Consider the following 19,031-nt stretch of genomic DNA (forward strand, 5'->3'; position numbering starts at 1 on the left):
AATAGTTTAAAGCGACTAAGCGCTTGATTTATTTTTTGAGATTTTAGGCGTCCCTCATGAGTCTCTGAAATGGTGACAAAATGTGGGCTTGAATGGCTCGAGACCAGGCGAAAAATTGCGAGGTTAAACTTTTTTTATGAACTGTACCATAACGAATCTGGTTTAAAAAGGGAATTGTATATTCTGCCACCACCCCAGCGTTCAGCAAGGATAAATCATTGAAAAAATGGTAGACCTTATGCTCCTAAAAATAACGCATTTATGTAATTTTTTTTAACAAACCGTGGACGAGTGGAATTCTCTGCCTTCCGACTGTGAGCATGCTACAACATCTGAAAAGTTTGACTTTTGTGTTAAAACCTTGATGTAACCCTCTCCTGCTAGGACGGCGAAAAATCGCCTGCAGTACTTCTTAAAACAAAATAAAAATTAAAAATAAAATACTTGTACATATTCATGCATCCCGCTTGTACATACAGTTAAGTCGCCCCACATTTGGGTTTTGTCTATAGCTGAACCTGAGTTAAAGCAACCAAACTGACTCTCTGTCAACAGTGCTGCCTGACGCCACATAAGCGCTCCACTGATGAATAGGTCAGCAAACTCACTCACGAGTGCACTCACACACCCCCTACTCACCACTCATGAATGAGTGGTGAGTGAGCCTCGCCATCGTTGTGGGCTGGTGAGTGCGAGTGCGAGTGAGTGCGAGTGCCACTCGCGGCGAGCCCCACTCGCCACTCGTGAGTGCGAGTACTACTCGCGGCAAGCCCCGCTCACCACTTGCGAATGCGAGTTCCACTCGCGGTGAGCCCCACTCACTACTCGTGAGTGCGAGTGCTCTCACCACTCACGAGTTCGAGTGCACTCACTACTCTCAAGTAGTGAGCCCCGCTCGCCATTCGCGAGCGGCGGCGAAGCCGCTCGCTGTAGTGGACCACCACAGCGAGCGGCTCCTGCGAAGAATAGCCAACACGCGTAGAAGCTCAAGGGTCGGTGCTCACAGCGGTAAGCACCGCACATCACGCGAGTGCACCCGCTGCTCGCGAGTGGCGAGCGGGGCTCACTAGTTGCGAGTGGTGAGTGCACTCGCACTCGTGAGTGGTGAGATCACTCGCACTCGTGAGTGGTGAGAGCACTCGCACTCGTGACTGGTGAGTGGTGCTCACCGCAAGTGGAACTCGCAATCGCGAGTGGTGAGCGTGAGCGCGAGTGAGTGCGAGTAGTGAGAGTGGAGTGGCAAGCGTGAGTGTGAGTGAGAGCGAGTGGTGACGGCGGAGTGGCGAGCGTGAGTGCGAGTGAGTGTTTTAGTATAAATATATTTTTTGAGTGAGTGTGAGTGAGTGACATCCAGTTTTGCCGAGCTATGCACTAATGTGACGCCTGGGGCCGAATTCTCTAAAAAACGGGCGTCGTTTTGAAACGACGGGGCAGCGCCATGCAAATGCATGTGTTCTGGGGTTGGGGCCGTCGCTTTGGGGCGACCCGCAGGGGGAATCACCGCATAAAAGCGCTGTGGCAAGGGCGCGAAGTGACACCCACTGCCCCCCCGTCGCTTCACTTGTCGCTTCGCGCCCTTGCCACGGCGCTTCTCTGCGGTGATTGCCCCTGCGGGTCGCCCCAAAGCGACGGCCCCAACCCCAGAACACATGCATTTGCATGGCGCTGCCCCGTCGTTTCAAAACGACGCCTCGTCGTTTTAGAGAATTCGGCCCCTGGTCGCATTATCTTCCGTGACGCGTCGTCTGGCACTGCCCTGCACTCCCAAACGTTTTTACGCTACGCTTTCCATAGCGTAGCCTAACTTAACCTAACCTAACATAACGTAACCTAACCTAACCGTACTTAACGTCATTTCACCGTTTAACGGTTTTTTTTTTTGTTTTTCTATCTATTGCAGCCACGCGAACCAAAACAGGCCGCTTTTAATTCATATGGTACTATTGCGTACTGATTAAACCAAATTAATTATGAGTTTGTATATAACTCTGGCACTGAAAATCGCCCCTTTGTGGCTAAATTGTTCAGTCTCATGCGTTCAATGTAACGACAATATTCTAGCATAGTTAAACTGCGAATATGAAATAAAATCTATCCGGGGAACTTGCTGCTAGAGATTTTGCTGGAAGCATAGTTCGCCACAAAAATATTGCGATGTGGGCAAATCACCCCAACACATTTCTATTAACAGTAATCGTTAAAAATTAAATAAACCGTTTATAACGACCCCACAACCCATAAAAAATTTAGTAATTCACGCTTGTAGCAATGAGTCTTTATACAAAAATGTACGATATCAAAAAGCCCAGTTAGTTTTTGATGCACGGGGAGTTAGTATAGGCTTCGTTTTGCCCAAAATCTTAATCTCGCAAGCACTCCACGTTCACATAAACGCCCACAGCAGATGAGTCGGGGTTGGGGGGTGGAGTAGTATACTAGTTCAGGGTTAAATGTGCGACAGGGGTATTTCGCAATCATTCAATATAGGCAACCGCCATTAACCCGTGTGAAGCAACGTACTTAACCTTCGAGCAGTTTATTAACCGTGCCACAACCACATGTAACTGACCTCTATCCACAGCAACAAACCGCGGGCTCATTCAGCGCCGTCTGAATGCATCCTCGAGACTCTGCGGGTCTTACATAAACGCCTCCGGCTCGCCTCATAAAGACCGCCTGACTGCGTGGCCTGCAATCACACGACGACGACACCGCACGCGTACATGCACGTTACTGCAATACCCTTAGCGGGACGGCAATAGAAATGGGCAGCCGTAAGAATGGATGAAAGCCCGCTGCCCACACGCACATATACTCACGTCCGAAGGGACGAGGCAGTCCTGAGCGAGCAGTTCACATCGGCATCCCAGTCACTGCAACCGCCGGCGTCGCTGGGTCGTAAAGAGATCCAACACGGACGCGCTATTCACAGGCGCCGATAAACAACTCCGCATCTCGCGCGCAGCAGCAGCTGACGACGGCCGGGGTATAAGGTTGCAGAAGACAAAGACAGGGAACGGGCGTGGATGAATGCGAGAGCGGAGAAGAAGAATAAAAACGAAGAAAAGCGCAGGCACGAAGGCGAGACGTCATTGAAGCCTCGGCCAGTGATGCGTGCAACGCTGCGCGTCAACCACGAGTCCTCCTCCTTCCCCAGTCCCTTCTCGGTTTGCCGTCGGCGGCGCCCTAAAGCAAGGACGTTGACGCATGTAGTGACTTAACGTCTGCACGCGTGCTTATGTACGCAGCTGTCAAGCCGTGGGTGTCTGCTAGCAGCCCTAAGTGTGCTCAGTCATGACGCACAAGTCACTGAGAGAGGAGTTATATAATACTAGTGAAAGAGCATCGACCTCCGTGTGTACCGGTATTTCGTACTTTTCTTCATTAAAACAGCGCGCCCCAGATTACGCCGCCCACCTTAAGAATCCTTGGAGAGAAATCCTTGGATGGTCCCAGGTTGGGTACGCAAGCCTGACTGGTATGGGCAATTCTGCCTTTTGCGGCCCTGTACGCCTGGTTTCACCCACCATGAGTACAAATAAAGTATTATTATTACCCCGTCAAGTTTAAATTTCCCGCCTAGCATATACATGGCTCGCACATGACGTCACCACCGCCATTGATAGTGCGTTGCTCTCCGCTTTCTCAACGCTGCTCGAAACAAGAGCGGCTGATAAGTGCACAGGCTTCCAATGCGCACGCGCGCACCATTATGGCAGTGACAGTGACGTCGCTACAAGCTGGCCTAGTGCGGAATAATTTAAACAGTGGGATATTCTTTAAAGCGCACCTCAGGTAGTGCACACAGGTGTTTTTACAGCGAAGACATATACGCCTCAGATGGCGAAATTCTTTGTGTTTGCATCACGAAAAATCAACGTCCTACTCGTGACTGGCTTTCAGCCCGCGCTCGGTAATTCATGCAAAATCATCATCGGCGCTACCGCACGATGGCGCTGTTGACGTGGCCGCTGCTTTCGCTTATGTCACTTCTTGAGGGCACGTTCCTCTTCAGTGTGCCTTTCCTGGCATTATGCATACAATGTAAATTACAATATTCGTTCACATGCAGAAGGACCCAGGGAATGACATACTGGGAAATATCTAACGCCAATGAGACGCCAGCGCGTCTGCTTCACATTTGCATACACACAATATACTATAGGCGCCGCCAAGCAGTGCGTTCTGTTTGTGTTTGCGATCGCAATGCCATCACCACTTCATCGTACGGCGCGCTGCTGGAATAGGTAGACTACGTTAGATCTCTAAGCGTAACATTAGGCCTAAATAAAACCCCGCGTCCAGGCCGCTCGCGCGGCCGACGACAGCAGTATGGCGGGTCTTTAGGCCTAATGTCGGGCCGGCGCATGTCCTCATCCCTCCTCTCCACACCCCCAACCCCTTTCCCTAGCTAGCAGTCCGTCTCACCCCTGTAAGTGGCGCCGTTTCTAAGGCTTGATTTTACGTCCACGAAATACAGGGAGGTTGGGTAAGAGAGTATGAGTGATTCGCACTAAAAAGCCTCCGATGTCCACAACTGCCGAGTTCGAATACCAGCCTATCGATTGCTCTCATGCCCAACATTACATGGGAATTGCAGTTACGCGTAATGTCTCAATCAGAACAACCGTTTCACCTAAGCTTTACTACGACTACTTCACGTACATTTCTATGTCACACCATCAGGCAGGGCTTAAATAAGCACACTTACAAGTTCCTGGTTAACTACGGACGAGTCACGATGAACGATGACGGTGACTTTAAAAGACGAGAGGTGTAGTTTTTCATTCACCCGTCGGGATGTGTCTACACAGCTTCGCCTACTCCCCACCGTTTCATAGTCGAATGGCTCCTCAATGGGATACAGCCAAGCTGCATACCTCTATCCCCCAACAGTTTCATCGCCGTGGGCAAAAACGCCAAGGCGCCAGGGCTTAAGATGCCGAGCGTACGCGTCAGTTTAACCGGGCATACAGCATAGGGCTCAGTATTTATTTAACGAAACCACAAAACAAGCATCGAAACCGCATTATGGATCATAAGGTGCCTGTGAACAATGGGACCCCCCTCTCCCCCAAACAATTGTTGTGGGTAAAGATAATGTTTGAACATTATCTTTGAAGGCTAGGCAGGAGTAGTGTCACTAAATAAAGCAGTTCTTGCCCAAGACACTGAGCGCATGCGTCAGGCTAGGCAGGACCAAGCTTTTGCCGCATCTTTGGAGAACTTCTGCTCCTCAAAGGCTCTTGCACGCGTTACCTTTGATCCGCATTGAGAACGACGCCAGACGCGCGCAGCCACAGAGCACGGAGGACGAGCTAAGCCTAGCAGAGTTAACCGACTAAAACGCTAAACAACAAAATGGCGGCGCCTAGGAACCGTCTCAGTGTAAACAAATGTCACGCAATGCGAGCTGACCGATGATCATTGCGGCGGCACGGAACAAATAGGAGAAAAGAGTGCCGATTCTATGTACCCCTATGTAGTGACACTAGCCGAGCGCAAGCGAGAAGCCCGCCGAGACGATGACGAACATTTCATACCCTTTTCAGTCGTCATTTGGAGTGGTTTACAACAGCTATGCTGAACATCCACTTTCGCAGGGCGGGATGGCGACCACTTTTTTGCACTTCGCCTCCACGAAAAGCAATTAACGCTACGGATTCCTGAGTGTACGCGATTCTGACTGTTAGGGTTCATTGCATCCCATATAACACCCCGAATATCACGGCTAAGATTACCACCTGCTTTCATCCTGCAAACTATTCACCATTTATCTCTTTAAGCAATAATAGTTTTGCAGCAACAGCGTAGCCAGCTTAAAGATGCTAACAACACATTGTCACCGGGGGAAAATCCTATGTCCAATCTTCAGGAGCTCTAAATCCGGTCGCCGCTGTTGTTGACGAGAAGAATATTGCTCTAGTTTTTCCCCTTTTGTTTTTCCCCGCACTTCAAACATTGGAAAAAGCCCAGCGAAACTCTCCGGTCAAGGACGTGGAAGACTCCGCCGGAAATCGCTCTTTCCGGGGACACAGAATAAAAAAAAATGAAAAATGTAAGTAGAATGAAGCATTCGAAGAAACGCTGGGAGGGCGGGAGGAGATCCGTCGCTGAAGATTAGAATTTCTGCGCTTTTTCGAGTGACTACATAAATACTGCTAGCGTACAGAAAATTCTTGAGTTAAGCGCAGCCTGTAAGCTTGTGCGTCAGCTGTGCTGTAAGCTTGATGAAATGGAGTAATGCTTCTTATTTCTTTATTTTCGCTGGAAGATATAGGCCTACATCTGATATACTGGCATCTGTACAGTCCCAAAAATTCACTTGCATTCTTGACACGCGTGCACGCGCGCCTACGCAGTGACGATAGCATACTGGTTATCCAACTCCAATAAATAATATTTTTTGGGGTGGTCCCGTAAACAACGCCGCAACAAACTTCGATTGCCGTGTTAACACAGTCGAAACACAGAGATTTTTTGGTGACACATTATTGACAATCAGAATACCACGCTTCAACTGCGACCGTCGAAACTCCACCAACTCTGAAACAATACTCCCGAATGATTTATTGTGAAACGAAGAATCATGCAATAGACATTTTATAAACAAAACTTTGGGTGGCAGAGAATTTCCAACAGAGCTTCGAGGTAAGGGCGAGGACAGATTTTTGCCCCTGCTACAGCATATGTGGATTGCCCTACGTAGCACGTGGGCCGTGCTGCAGTGAATATTAGCGGCGGTGACAACGCCAACGGTGCTGCGATGTTGTCGGGTTCTCGGCCAGCAGGGTAAAAGTTCCTGTCCTGGCGGACGCCTCAGACCTGCTTAAAGCACGCAGAGACAAACAAACACACGCACACGAACGCTTCGCGTGTCAAAGAAACGCACAGCCTCGTGATTGTACTGCAACGTGGACGACTACCGCCACCCTGAGGGAACCGGAGGAATTTCACCACGCACGTGATTAGAGCATGGTGAATAACAAAAGGCAAACAAAGGACACTGTTCATATTGACGCAGACGTATTGACGCAGAACAATAATGTACAGAATCCCAGTCATAAAGAGTTTTGCTCTAAAAATTTCCTGGCGATTACGATACTCCCTCATGCGCTGTTTGGGCGCAGCAGCAGTGCGCTGAGGCAGCACTCACTCGTGGGTTCCCTCGACGGCAGCGATGATGAGCCTCTGCGTAGGCAGCGCGAAGTACGTCTCAGGAAGGGAACGCGACCCGCGTCTTAGGCAGGGAACGCACACCATCGTCACGCACACGCCCCCCTCATGTTTTTTCAAGCGGCGCGCAGACGAGCGTCTCGTGCGGGCACAGCATACCCCCTACTCCCCCCCCCCCCTCCCCCACACACTTTCGGAGAGTGCTCGAGCCGCCACGGCGACGCTCTCCTCCATTGCTTTCTTTCACTATTCGGTCTTGCCGTCGTTCACTCGGCTACGACGGCGACGCGGCTCAGCCCAGAGACGGGCGCTAGAGGACTGCACCCTAAGAAAAAAACATGCGCCCCTGCACTCCGTACAGGCGGTTAACCAGTGAAGGTGTAATGTACGGCCGGTGCTTAGAAGTGTGTTACTTGTTATATGGTTCAATAAAGTTTTTTTTTTTTTTTTTCATTATACGTTGCTTGTCTGCGGTGTTTTCTTTCGTTCCAGTTGTCACTCGCGGCATCCCCAGTGGCCTGCTCCTCGGAAGTACGTACGACGAGTTGCATTCACATTTTTAAGTAACGTGCTCCCCCAGAACCACCGACTTCCCCTTCCCGCCCTTATCGCATGATCTGTCCCTCACGCAGTAGCTCCCTGCGGGTACGCTCTAGATAAACCGGGCCACACTATCACCCCCTACCTCTAACTCCTCTTCAACGTGGTTTCTTCACGCGTGCTTATCGGGTTGCGAAGGGTGGGTTTTCTGCGCACACAGGGTCGCTTTCGTCTAACCGTGTGAAGCTTCGCTTTAAAAAAGAAAGAAAATCCAGCATATCAGCATTTGCCCACGCATACCGTAACCCTCAACCGGTCTACGCTTGAGTTGTAAAGAAAGCAACGTGTAACTTACTGCACCACAACGAGCACTACAGCGGTATACTTGTGTTCGTTTCACGCCGTTCCGGTCTGCTGCGCGAGACAAGTGATGTCGCCATGTAGGGACCGGAGCTCCGCGCGGAAGTTTTAGCAACACTTGCGCGCGTAGTGCATCCGCCGGGAATGTCAACAGGGCGCCCCGCCGTCGTGAAAGAGGCAATGTTTCAGCGCTCTTACTCTGAACTGCTATCATGTACAAATTTAAGACTTCGAAGTACTATGCAACGCTGTCGCTCGCGGTACATATCGAGAGAACCTATCATTTCGATGCCAAAAAATTGGTGCAGGAAGCCCAGCTTGCAAACAAGCTTTTATTGAGGTCCCTAGAAGCCCCAAAAAATACACGAGCCTCAGCGTGAGATCAACAGGCGTTTCTTGACATCAGTAAGAGCGCTTATAATGCCTTAGATGATACTAATGGAGATGAAACCAATCTAGCGATCTTACTTATTTGAACGGCATCGAACCAAAAAAAAAAAACTGTTAGAAGCAGAAAACCAGAAACGCACAAAAGCACGCTGTCGGAGTGTACGTGTTCGTTCAAAGAACCAAGTAGACGGAAGTTTGGTGAAGCGGAGAAAGGTGTAAGAACACTCACACACCGAAAAACAAATCTCAAAATTTCTGTAGCTTTTTTTATGAGCTAAACATACGAGCCACTTAGGCAGGCTGCACCGTTTATTAAAGGCTGTCAGCGGCACGAGCACGTATATTCACGGCCGCGAACGACAGCGCCCGCGAACGAACTTCCGTGTGGAAGTGGCCGGCGCTACCGGTTATGCGCTGTGGCTGCAGTTATTTACGACTATCCAAGGTTACGGGAGAGGTCTGAAACATCCCTTATTTGTGCAAGCAATGTTAGCGCTTCGGGAACACGTGTCACTAGTTGGCGCTCCGGTCAAATGTAGTCAGCGTATGATTAAACGTGCACCCCGTCTCAACCTGCGTTCGCTTGTAGGTTACTCACCATTGTGCCGAGGTGCACTCCAATGCAGGTCGTGAGGGCGAACGCGCGAATTGACCGCATTTGGCTTACCCGAACGGTGAAAGCGTAATATATTTACCGAACACGCTGTTGCGCGTGTTTACCTCGGCGTCCGCTGAGAGCCACCGACGCAAAAGTGCTTCGGTAGAAACGCCAGTTTTTATGTAAAGTTTAGTGGGTAGAGAAAAGCTTTTTAAAGCGAAACTTTCTTAGTAGGACCGATGACGTAAATATTTGAAGGAATAAATGGTAAACATGAAAGAAAGCCTTGACGTCCGCTCCAACAATAATGCAGTAAACCTGTAACCACAATAGCACAATAGGCTAGGGGCAACTCAAGAGCAACATAAAGACGAAGGAAGCAAGAAGAAAAAATGACGGAAAGAAAAGGAGGTTAACCAGGTGTATGCTACCCTGCACGGGGGAGGGCGGTTAAGGGGATAAAAGAGAGGCCGGGAAGGAGGAAGAGATAGGGGTGGGAAGGCGCACACTCTAGTTCCGTTTCAGGCACTATAGTCTTTCATGCAAGTTCTTTTCGCTCAGGAAACGTAAAAGGGCTTGAGTCCCCTTCTCTAAAGGCGACAGTAGAAACCGATGACTTAGGATAGTCTCTACTGTAAATGGTCGATGGCCGAATTGGCTGAGCGCGGTGCAAGCGCGCTTCTCTCCGACAATTATTCTGAGCAGCGACACAGCACATGCTCTATAATATCTTCCGCCCCACAGGCGGAAGAGACTATGGGCTGTGGGCTCTGCTGGCCTTCCCGAGGAGGAAGGAGTAGTCTTTCGTGGAGGCCACTCCAAACCACAGTCTACAAAGTAAAGTCGACTGGGGTCAAGACAACCCACACGGAAGACGGTGCTGAAGAAGGGGATCTTTAACATAGAGACAGTGATTCGAAAAGTCCGGTGTGTTCCATTGCTTCATGGTGACTCTACGAGCAAAGGAGCGAAGCGACTTCGCGGCATCACTCCTTGAATGCGGAAGCAGGATGGTGCGGTCGCTGTCGTCGCCTGTATACGGGCAGCTTCATCCGCCAATACGTTACCGATGACTCCGTAGTCACATGGAAGCCACTAGAATATTACTTCATGGCCGGCTGTTATGGCTTGATCGTATATCTCTAACCTCCATCACCAGATGGCGGAGGGGGGCCGTGGCGCAGGGCTGCGCGTAAGCTCTGTAAGGCACCCTTGGAATCAGAGAAGATAGCCCAGTTTTGAGGAGTAGCTCCGATAACGTGGTCAAGAGCCTCAGGAATGGCTGCAAGCTCTATAGCTGCCGAGCTCGTGGTATGGGCAACACAAAATCGAGTTGTGGTAAAATCTGCTGGTACAACCACCGCACCTGCCGAACTGGGTGACGTTACTGAGCCATCCGTGTATGCATGTGTCCAGTCGTTGCACCGTTCATGCGGTAACATCATCTTAAGCTGTTTAAGGGCCAATGGTGACAAGTCGGCGTTTTTTAAAGACGATAGTCTTTCTTGGGCTACTTAAACCCAGAAATTTTGGTCTGTCTGTATGTCTGTCTGTCTGTCCGTCTGTCTGTCTGTGACTCGATTCAGCCACCCGGCCAAAGCAAAACAATGCCTGCGCAATAGTCTTATATAGTCACAGCTAAATCTACCCGTCTATGTCCGGTGTAATGTTCATACTTGTCAACATTGTTGAAGAAGAACAAGACATTACGCAAATATGAGACAACAAATCAATACAGAAGTGATATTTTCAGTGTTCCTTTATAAAAAAATCAAACATGCTTGACTTTTGCGAAATTAAATACTTCATCAACTGCAGAAAAAGAATTCACTCCGCCGTCGCCTGCTGTCGCCCGCGCCACCATAGCTTCTGGCGCCATTTTAAGAAATCAACTGGCAACAGTTACGCAAGGTTCCACTAGATAGGTCCCACGTTCTGTTTGCAACGCACGTGGAGTAGGGAAACGCGGATCTATAAACGTTGAAGTAGGGCGCCTCGATTAACGCGCGTTTTCGCCGTACGGCAGCGTTCGCATCGAGACACCTGGTTTGGAGCAATGGAACACGGGACATTTGAATGATTTAAGCAAACATTTGGCGTCTTTACCTTGGGAGGAGCGCGACTCACGAGGAACAACATGAGAAGGGAGCAGTAAAGCGAAGGGAGGCATTTACTTCGCAAAAGCCGATAAAGACTATCGTTTTTTGACGGCATTTGCAACGAAAGGAGCAGATACGCGGCCAATTTTTTTTTCAGTTCCCAGAACACTGAGACGAACCTTAGGTTGTGCTAGGCACCACAACGGGAAGGACGGTGTTACCGCAGGGGCGTACCTCGACGGGATTTCAGCCCTGTGCATTGTGACAATGGCTCAAAACGTAGATCCTGGTCGATTCCGAGGGAGCTGCGCCAGATGGTGAGATGACAGCCTCGTGAGTGCTCTTATGTACAGGTGTAGTGTTTCAGTAGGCTCGTACGTTGCTACTGGGCGGTCCTGAGCGATGCAAATGGCGCCCCTTGTTGATGCACAACGCGGCAAACCAAGACATGTACGCGGAGCCTGCGCTTGGATACTCTGCCTTACCCGATGGTTATTGGCACAAGCGTTCGTGTTCGACTGTATTACGTTTCAACATCAAGAGTGCCTTCGAACGTCACTACGTCACGTCACTCGGTGCCATGCGCATCATCTGGCAGCCACCACTACATCCCATGTAAAAGACTTGCTTCCAGCAAATTTCCAGCGACCTGTGAAGCCAGCATTGCCACTGTGGATACTTGCACCATGGAATATAATAACGACAATTCCCGGAATAAGCAAAAAGACGTCCATGCCCGCACCTGCACTGAAGTTTTTCACACTTGAGTATTTATTTACCGCATACGCAAGCCACACCCACGTTTATGCGGATGGCTCAGTGACCGAAGAATCATCTGCCATTGGCGTGTGGATTCCGTCGGTCCAGTGCACAATCAGGAAAAAACTGAGCCATAAAACATCATCCACCGCTACTGAGCTAGCGGCTGTAAGGGCTGCCCTTCATTTCATTGGTGCACATCAAGCTCGACGATGGGTGATCTTCTTAGACTCACGGGGTGCTTTGCAAGCTCTAAAAAGGCTGTCCAACCATTGCAGTCAGCTTGTGTGTGAAATTAGTGAAATCCACACAGCGGTAGTGCGCGCGGGCCACTACATTGTGCTTCAATGGCTTCCTGGTCATTCGGGAATAGAAGGAAATATAATATCTGATGCAGCCGCCAGCGCTGGCCACTCTCTGCGTAACACGACACAGCTTCCTTTCTCTCGAGAGGATGGTTGTGCCCTTATCTATCGAACTGGTTGGAGAGAGCAAATGTTGAAGTGGCAGCACCCTCGCAGCGGATATCCACCTCTACATGGAATTGACCCTTTCTGTAAATTCCGTGTTCCACCCGACCTAAGCAAAGCGTCTGAAGGTGTACTGCATCGTTTGCGTCTCAACGTGGCTTACACCCGAAGCTTCAAGTTCAGAATAGGGTGGGAGGATTCACCACTGTGCCCCACGTGCGCTGTGCGCGAGACTACCGAGCACTTGTTGTGTATATGCCCGCGATTTTCCGCTGCGCAAGTTACAGCGGCGAGCTGCCTGTCTCGTGTTCGACGCGGAGCAAGCCTTCAGTTGTGTCACTTTCTTGGACCCTGGGACAACAACAATGACTCATATTTAGGGACGAAGATTCTTCTGCGTTTTCTGCGAGATTCAGGACTAGACAAAACTTTGTAATAATTTTTCCATTGTGCGCATGGCTACGTCTGTACGCGTTTGCGTCGTTGTGTACGCTTTGATTCCTTTTCCTTGTTAGGCGCTCTGCGTTCCTGGGCTCCATTCGCTCAATTTTTCTTGTCGTTTGCTTAACTTTATTTCGAGTTTTTTCCTTGCACTACATTGCGTGCCATTTTTATTCAACTTTTGTTTTCTCTCTATTGCTGCTTTCCCGATTTCTCACATTCACTTCACTGCATTGTAATCATCCCCATCTGGCGTAGCAAGCACTGCCGCTAGCAGAGCTGACCTCTCCACCCCACATTAAAGAGCTCTCTCTCTCTGTATTACGTTGGCTGTTCGGTCTCATACTTCGAATGAGCACACGTTCAAGTGATGTGTTGGTGAAGTTTCTAATGCGTGCTGGTGCTTTTGTGTTGCGGCGACATCGTGGTGCCGCGTGTCTTCAAGCCCGACCGCAACGGGCGATGTTCCCGCTGCTGTGGCGTGTACGGTCGATTCTTATCAGTCACTTGGAGCACGAGTTGGCAGCTCCAAGTGACTCATAAGAAGCATTACGCGCCACACATTACGGTGAGCTATAACGGCCCTGCTGTTAAAATATTTGAAGTTCAATAAACAAAATTGTATAAGTTGCCCAAGTTCGTGGTTTGCTTGCCCGCTTTTTATTAGCCGAGACATTTTATTTTTCGTTTTAAGGGGCTAATCACATCGTCCCCCATTAATTTTCTCCGAATTATAATTTATCAAAAGCAGATCCTTCAGGTGCAGACGGGCAACTTAGCATACGTTTCCTTTTCGGGCAACTTCTTTTTTCGCAAATGACCAAGAAATATGTTTTAGCTCACTCGTTAACCGCGAAAGTTGAGACCCCGTGCGACTATCCTCACCCGCATTTCCCGTGCTCATCTATCAAAAACCGCTCGAACACCAACATATTAAAGCCGCCGTAACCTGATCGTTATACTCGTATGGGTAACGAACCGTTCCTGCCTTGAAGCCCGTGCAAGCCAGACGGCTTTTCCTTTTCCGCTTTTTAACGAGCGCATCATATTTTAGCGCTAACTGCCGCAGACTCGACTGAAAAACGCTGGCTCCAGCGGAGTTCGTTTCGCGGGGTCTCTGGAACAGGTCGAGTACACCTGATAGCCCCCTCAAACCTCCTCCTTGGCAGATCTTAGAGGTCTCGCCGACTAGCACATTCCACCCAAGCATGAAAACTGGAACAGCAAGATGGGATATGTCAGTCTTCTGAATGCTCACTTCGCTTGGGGAAGCTGGGTGGTACTAACAAAATCTGCAAGTAGCAAGTAGTAAGCAGTTCGCTAAAGAATTTTCTGCGCCTTGCAGTACCGGGAAGTCAAAACGGAGTTGCATTCAGTTAGTCGCTAACTGTATTGTTTTTTCTCTTTCTCTTAAAAATAGCCTAAAAGTATAAAAATTAAGAGAAGCAAAACAACTTAGGTAAGCCTGTAACGAAAGAACGACGCAGGGCAGACCGACACCATGGGTGCCCTTACCATGGTATGATAACTTTAATGGCATGGGTGTTTTCATGATGATTATGCAACGACTGCCGCATACGCATCGGGAGATTCAACAAAGCCTGTCTCTGTCCGTTCCCTGCTATGTGCTTACTAAAAGTGTAAATCAACGCGCACAACACCGCAAGAGGCGCTTTCTGCGTACTTGGGAGTATAGTACCAAATCGTGACTTTGAGGTTCAACACGGGGCGTAAAAGCAAGCCGCTGGTAGATGCGAAAACGTTGTGGTGGCTCTTAAATATACGTAAGTAATGATTAAATCGAAAAAAAAACCCTGGTAGAAATAATTACAGCAGCCTCAAATCGACGACAGCGATAATCTATTTATATGTTTCGTGGCGATGTGACAGTGCTCGTACACATGGAAAAGAAAAGAAAGTAGACCCACCGGGCGCGGATTCCCAACTACAAGTACATTTGAAGAATATGTGACCGTGTATTTTTCAGAAAACACATGACACAGCTCCTATAACCCTAATATCAAACATAAAAGAATAACAGGTCGACTTAAAATGAAGCTCTAATCAAAAGCTTAGGCACACAACATCACATGTTCCACGTGATCCAAACATGCACTTGCGCAGCAAGTGATTCAAATGAGACCCCAGTTCACACATGATAGTATATGCCCCCAAGTTAAATATGCGCCTAGAGTATGTACGAAGCCTGTCAAGGGCGCGTGCCCTTGGAAAGCGCATATGCTGGTGTTGCAAACCGTCGGCATGCGTCAGTGATGGCGGAAAAATCCAAGGCACCTTTATGGAGGAAAGGCGGCTGAAACGCGAAGCTTACTCCGCTACAAATGCGAAATCCCCAATTTAATTATCCAAAGTCCAAATCTACGATAAAGCTGAGCTAACCGAATGTGACGTCATGACTTTGTATATCTTAGTTTGTGACTCGGTCATCTGAATAGGCCGATTCGGTTTTCTCATCATTGTCGTTGATTTGGGCTTCCCATCGGTTAAGCCTGTAGGGTGATCAACGTTCCATCTGTGCGCCTCTTAGATAATGCTTTGATCATCATCACCATCGTCTCTCGTCGTCAGCGTTGCCGCTAAACTTTATGACGCTAAATTGCATTCGTCTACCACACTGTAACCCTTTATGCACCCAAACACATCCCACTGCTTATACGGTGTGGGATTGATTCGCCCTTCGTTGAAACCCACTTTGTAAAGTTGACTTTCCTGCCGTAAACTTGGCTTCCCTAAAGTGCGTTTTTACCGACACCTCCACAAGTGAGACGTAGAAAGCTTCGCCTTAAAAAGCATTGCTGGGCAACTTCGTTCCTTCGGAGTGCGGAGCCTCTCAATCAAAGTCAAGTAGGTATAAAATGCCACCCTAGCAAGAAAAACGAGTTCCCCAGCAACACCCAGGGTGGTCGGTGTGCGATGAAGCGGGCGGGAAAGTTTGGAGCGCTTCGTCTTGTAAACAAAATGCACTCCCCTGGTTGAGCGGTACACCACTCGCTTTCGCCTTAGTGAAACGACTTTTACTTGTATATGCACTGTCGTATATGCTGCAATCTTGAAGATTGTAGTGATTAAATTTCACACAGCACGAAGAATGAGGTCACGGCTGCAGTGGTTACAACGTAATAACGTACGTAACTGTGCTGTCTTCAGTGGACTAATCACTGGAGAAATAATTAGTCAGAGATTTACATAAATATTAAGAGAATAAATAAATGAATAATACCGGCTGAACTGGTTAAAAGCACGATCACCCTAGATACGGATTCACTTCTACCTCTGGTTTCTCCTACACATCACGGGAGGCGCTGACACATAGTTAGTCAAAACTGGTAACGCAAATATCACTTACCGACAAGTCTTGTCGCGATTCCTCGATAAAACGCAGGAATCACACACAGGAAATGGGCGTGCGGCCGTAAATGGCGAGTGCTGCATTGAGTGCCACCGTTCCGTCGCCCCCATATGTATGCTTTAACAGCACATTTACGAACCGACCGGTCGGCCCTAAGTGTACACGGCTACACGACACCGGTAACGGATGGGGGTGCCACCTGGCCCGTATAGTGTTCTAGTACACTATATGGCCCGTTTGCGACCGGCACGCGCTGTTTGCGACCGGCACGCGCTGTTTCTCGCACGTGCTCCCAGCGGCCGGTGATAAACCTTGCAACCGGCAGGTATTTATCGATTCTTTGTCGGTGACTTGGAATGACTCTTCGTCGTAGCTCTTACAATCTAGAATTACATTTAACGTGCACTCCCGCCAGTCTGACCGCTGTCTTTGCAGTCATTTACTTTTTATGTTGGTGTCACGTGGTCTTATCTTCCACTGCACACTCACAATTGGTTGCGTAGTTGACTTCCTTACCCCAAGCTCAAAAAAACTCATAACGCGCTTGTTTCCAAGTTTTATGTTTAAATCCCTCCCTTAATTTGCCCTACCCCCCTTAAATTTAATGTTAATGTTTAATCTCTCCCTTTTCTGCCCGGCTGCAGCTTTTTTTTTAGCGAATAGTGCCAATTTTATAGGGCTCCAGTGCTACCATTCGTAATAAAAGTTAGCGCGGAATAAACAGACAAAACGCACGAGAGACAAACGGGGCTGGCGCTCCCATCCATCCGTCTCTCGTGTGTTATGTGTGTAAATCTGCGCCAACTGTTATTGCGAATACTACGAGCCAACTAGCTCAGCAGCAAGTTTTATGAATCCAGTACTACACCTTGGCTAAAATAGCAGTTTTTGCTGGATTAAGACAAATGGAGCTCACACGCCGCGGTGGCTCAGTGGCTAAGGCGTTGCGCTGCTGAGCACGAGGTCGCGGGTTCGATTCCCGGCCGCGGCGGTCGCTTTTCTGATGGAGGCGAAAAGCAAAAACGCCCGTGTGTACGAGATTTCGGCGCACGTTAAAGATCCCCAGGTGGTCAAAATTAATCCGGAGCCCTCCACTACGGCGCGCCTCACCGCCTCCGTTGCGTCGGCGCGTTAAACCCTACAATAAATCAATCACAAATGGAGCTCGGCTTGCCTGAAGAGATTCCAGCGAGAGGAAGAAACTTGCGTACATTACTTCGTCGCTCCTTGAAAACACTGCTCGCTGTTGTAATTTCTCCGTTTACATAGTCAACTATACCAGGTATATTAACGCACGTTCATTCACTTTCTTTTCAGCGCGAGAGCTGGGTGAGGAAGACTTGTGCAGAAAAAACTGTGTTGTTATGGTTAGTTCAAGGTAACCTGAATCGCTCTCCCATTCACCGAAAAAAATGCACCAGTCTGTCCTGGGGACAGGCAACATCTCACGCTGCAACCCAATCAGGGATCGTAACTACTCGGCCACGGCTCGGTGATGCAGGAGAAGCATAACTGCGGCATTTTATGTGCATTTTTATGGTACTCTAATTCAGAGTTTGAATGTTTTGCCTCGACTGTAAACGACAAACGCAAAAAAAACAGGCCTTTGCCAGAGATTTATGCGTGAGTCATAAAAAAGGAGGATAAAAACCCAAAACTTCCCCGGGCCCATTACAACGTATTCCGCATTACCAACGTCGGCAATTGGCCCAGAACCTCTAGGATCTGCGTACCACGTGCGAAGAATGCCGGCCTGTCTTCTTGCTTGGTTGTTTCCTTCACAGACCGTACGTGCAAGCTAAATCGTGAGGTGAAGTGGTTACAGCTGAATCTGGAGGAAACGCCAAAGCGGCGTTTGGGACCCGTTTTTCGAGGCCAGCGTCTCAAGCTCCATACCAGAGTGCATGCGCATGCTTGGAGAACTGCGTGCTAGTGAAAGCGGTAACAAACTACAGTTAGCTACTTTAAAAACGTCTGTCCGTTGACTGTCTATGAGGTTACTCCAGAACTCCATTGGCACGGCAGTTCCGAACTGCGCTAAGTTGTCACTGAAAACAGAGCGTGGGCTCTGGCACCTCCCATCATCATCACCAGTCTATCTACGTCCACTACAGGGCAAAGGCCTCTCCCATTAATCTCCACTTATCCCGGTTCCGGTGCGACCACACGGTTGTTTTCGCTCTTCGTCTCCATGCGAAAAGCAGCCGGCCACATCCGTCAATTTGCTCCCACTTGCTCCCAAATGTTTTCCTCTTGAACACTTGTTAATTCATCTCCATTTAAAGATATTGAGGTGGTTATTATTTCTATAATGGTTATATGATTAATAGCCGAGATTGATGACTTGTCAGCCAGGGTACAAACCTTGATACCCACTTTATCGCATTTCAAACGTGCTGCCCAGATATGTCCGCACGTTAAGAAGCTCTGCTCGACGTAACCTCCAGAACATCGAGAAAAAATTGGTATTCATTTGACTGAAAGGTGATAAAGAAGCTTTGCCTCAAAAAGAAAAAGAAAAGTTGGGTATCTCACGTTGCACAATTTCAGCCATCCCATAAGATCCATCTCATTGATCAAGGTCACGGCTTCTGCTGCATAAAACAGAACCACTATGAACATCTGACGCGAGTATCGCCTGCGCTTTGATTACCTGTGCGTAAAAATGCGCGTTTATCTCCACGCTTTACGTGACTTTCATTCAAATGCAATTATTACTCTGAGCTTAATACATTTCTATCGTCTTATGGTGGGATATGCACGTCGAATCTTTTAGTTCGGAGTAGCCAAGCAATCAATGTGTAACGCATAGGTCGCGCTTGCAAGGA

The 19,031-nt window shown here is 48.8% G+C and overlaps 1 protein-coding gene across 2 annotated transcripts in view; it reads right to left on the reverse strand.

Moving 5' to 3' along the window:
* The window catches only part of LOC144169039 (uncharacterized), a 139,700-nt gene that overhangs the window by 49,202 nt on the left and 71,467 nt on the right, over positions 1–19,031 (reverse strand). The window contains exon 1 of one of the 2 annotated variants that reach the window (XM_077698034.1): positions 2,820–2,973. The exons of the other annotated variant lie outside the window; for it this stretch is intronic. The gene's annotated coding sequence lies outside the window, so the exon portion shown is untranslated. Of the gene's footprint in view, positions 1–2,819; positions 2,974–19,031 lie in introns of those variants that run through there. 2 annotated transcript variants of the gene reach the window in all.

The sequence above is a fragment of the Haemaphysalis longicornis genome, unplaced genomic scaffold (assembly GCF_048455015.1).
Source record: "Haemaphysalis longicornis isolate Haplotype H1 unplaced genomic scaffold, Haemaphysalis longicornis Haplotype H1 scaffold_2, whole genome shotgun sequence".
Classification (NCBI taxonomy): domain Eukaryota; kingdom Metazoa; phylum Arthropoda; class Arachnida; order Ixodida; family Ixodidae; genus Haemaphysalis; species Haemaphysalis longicornis.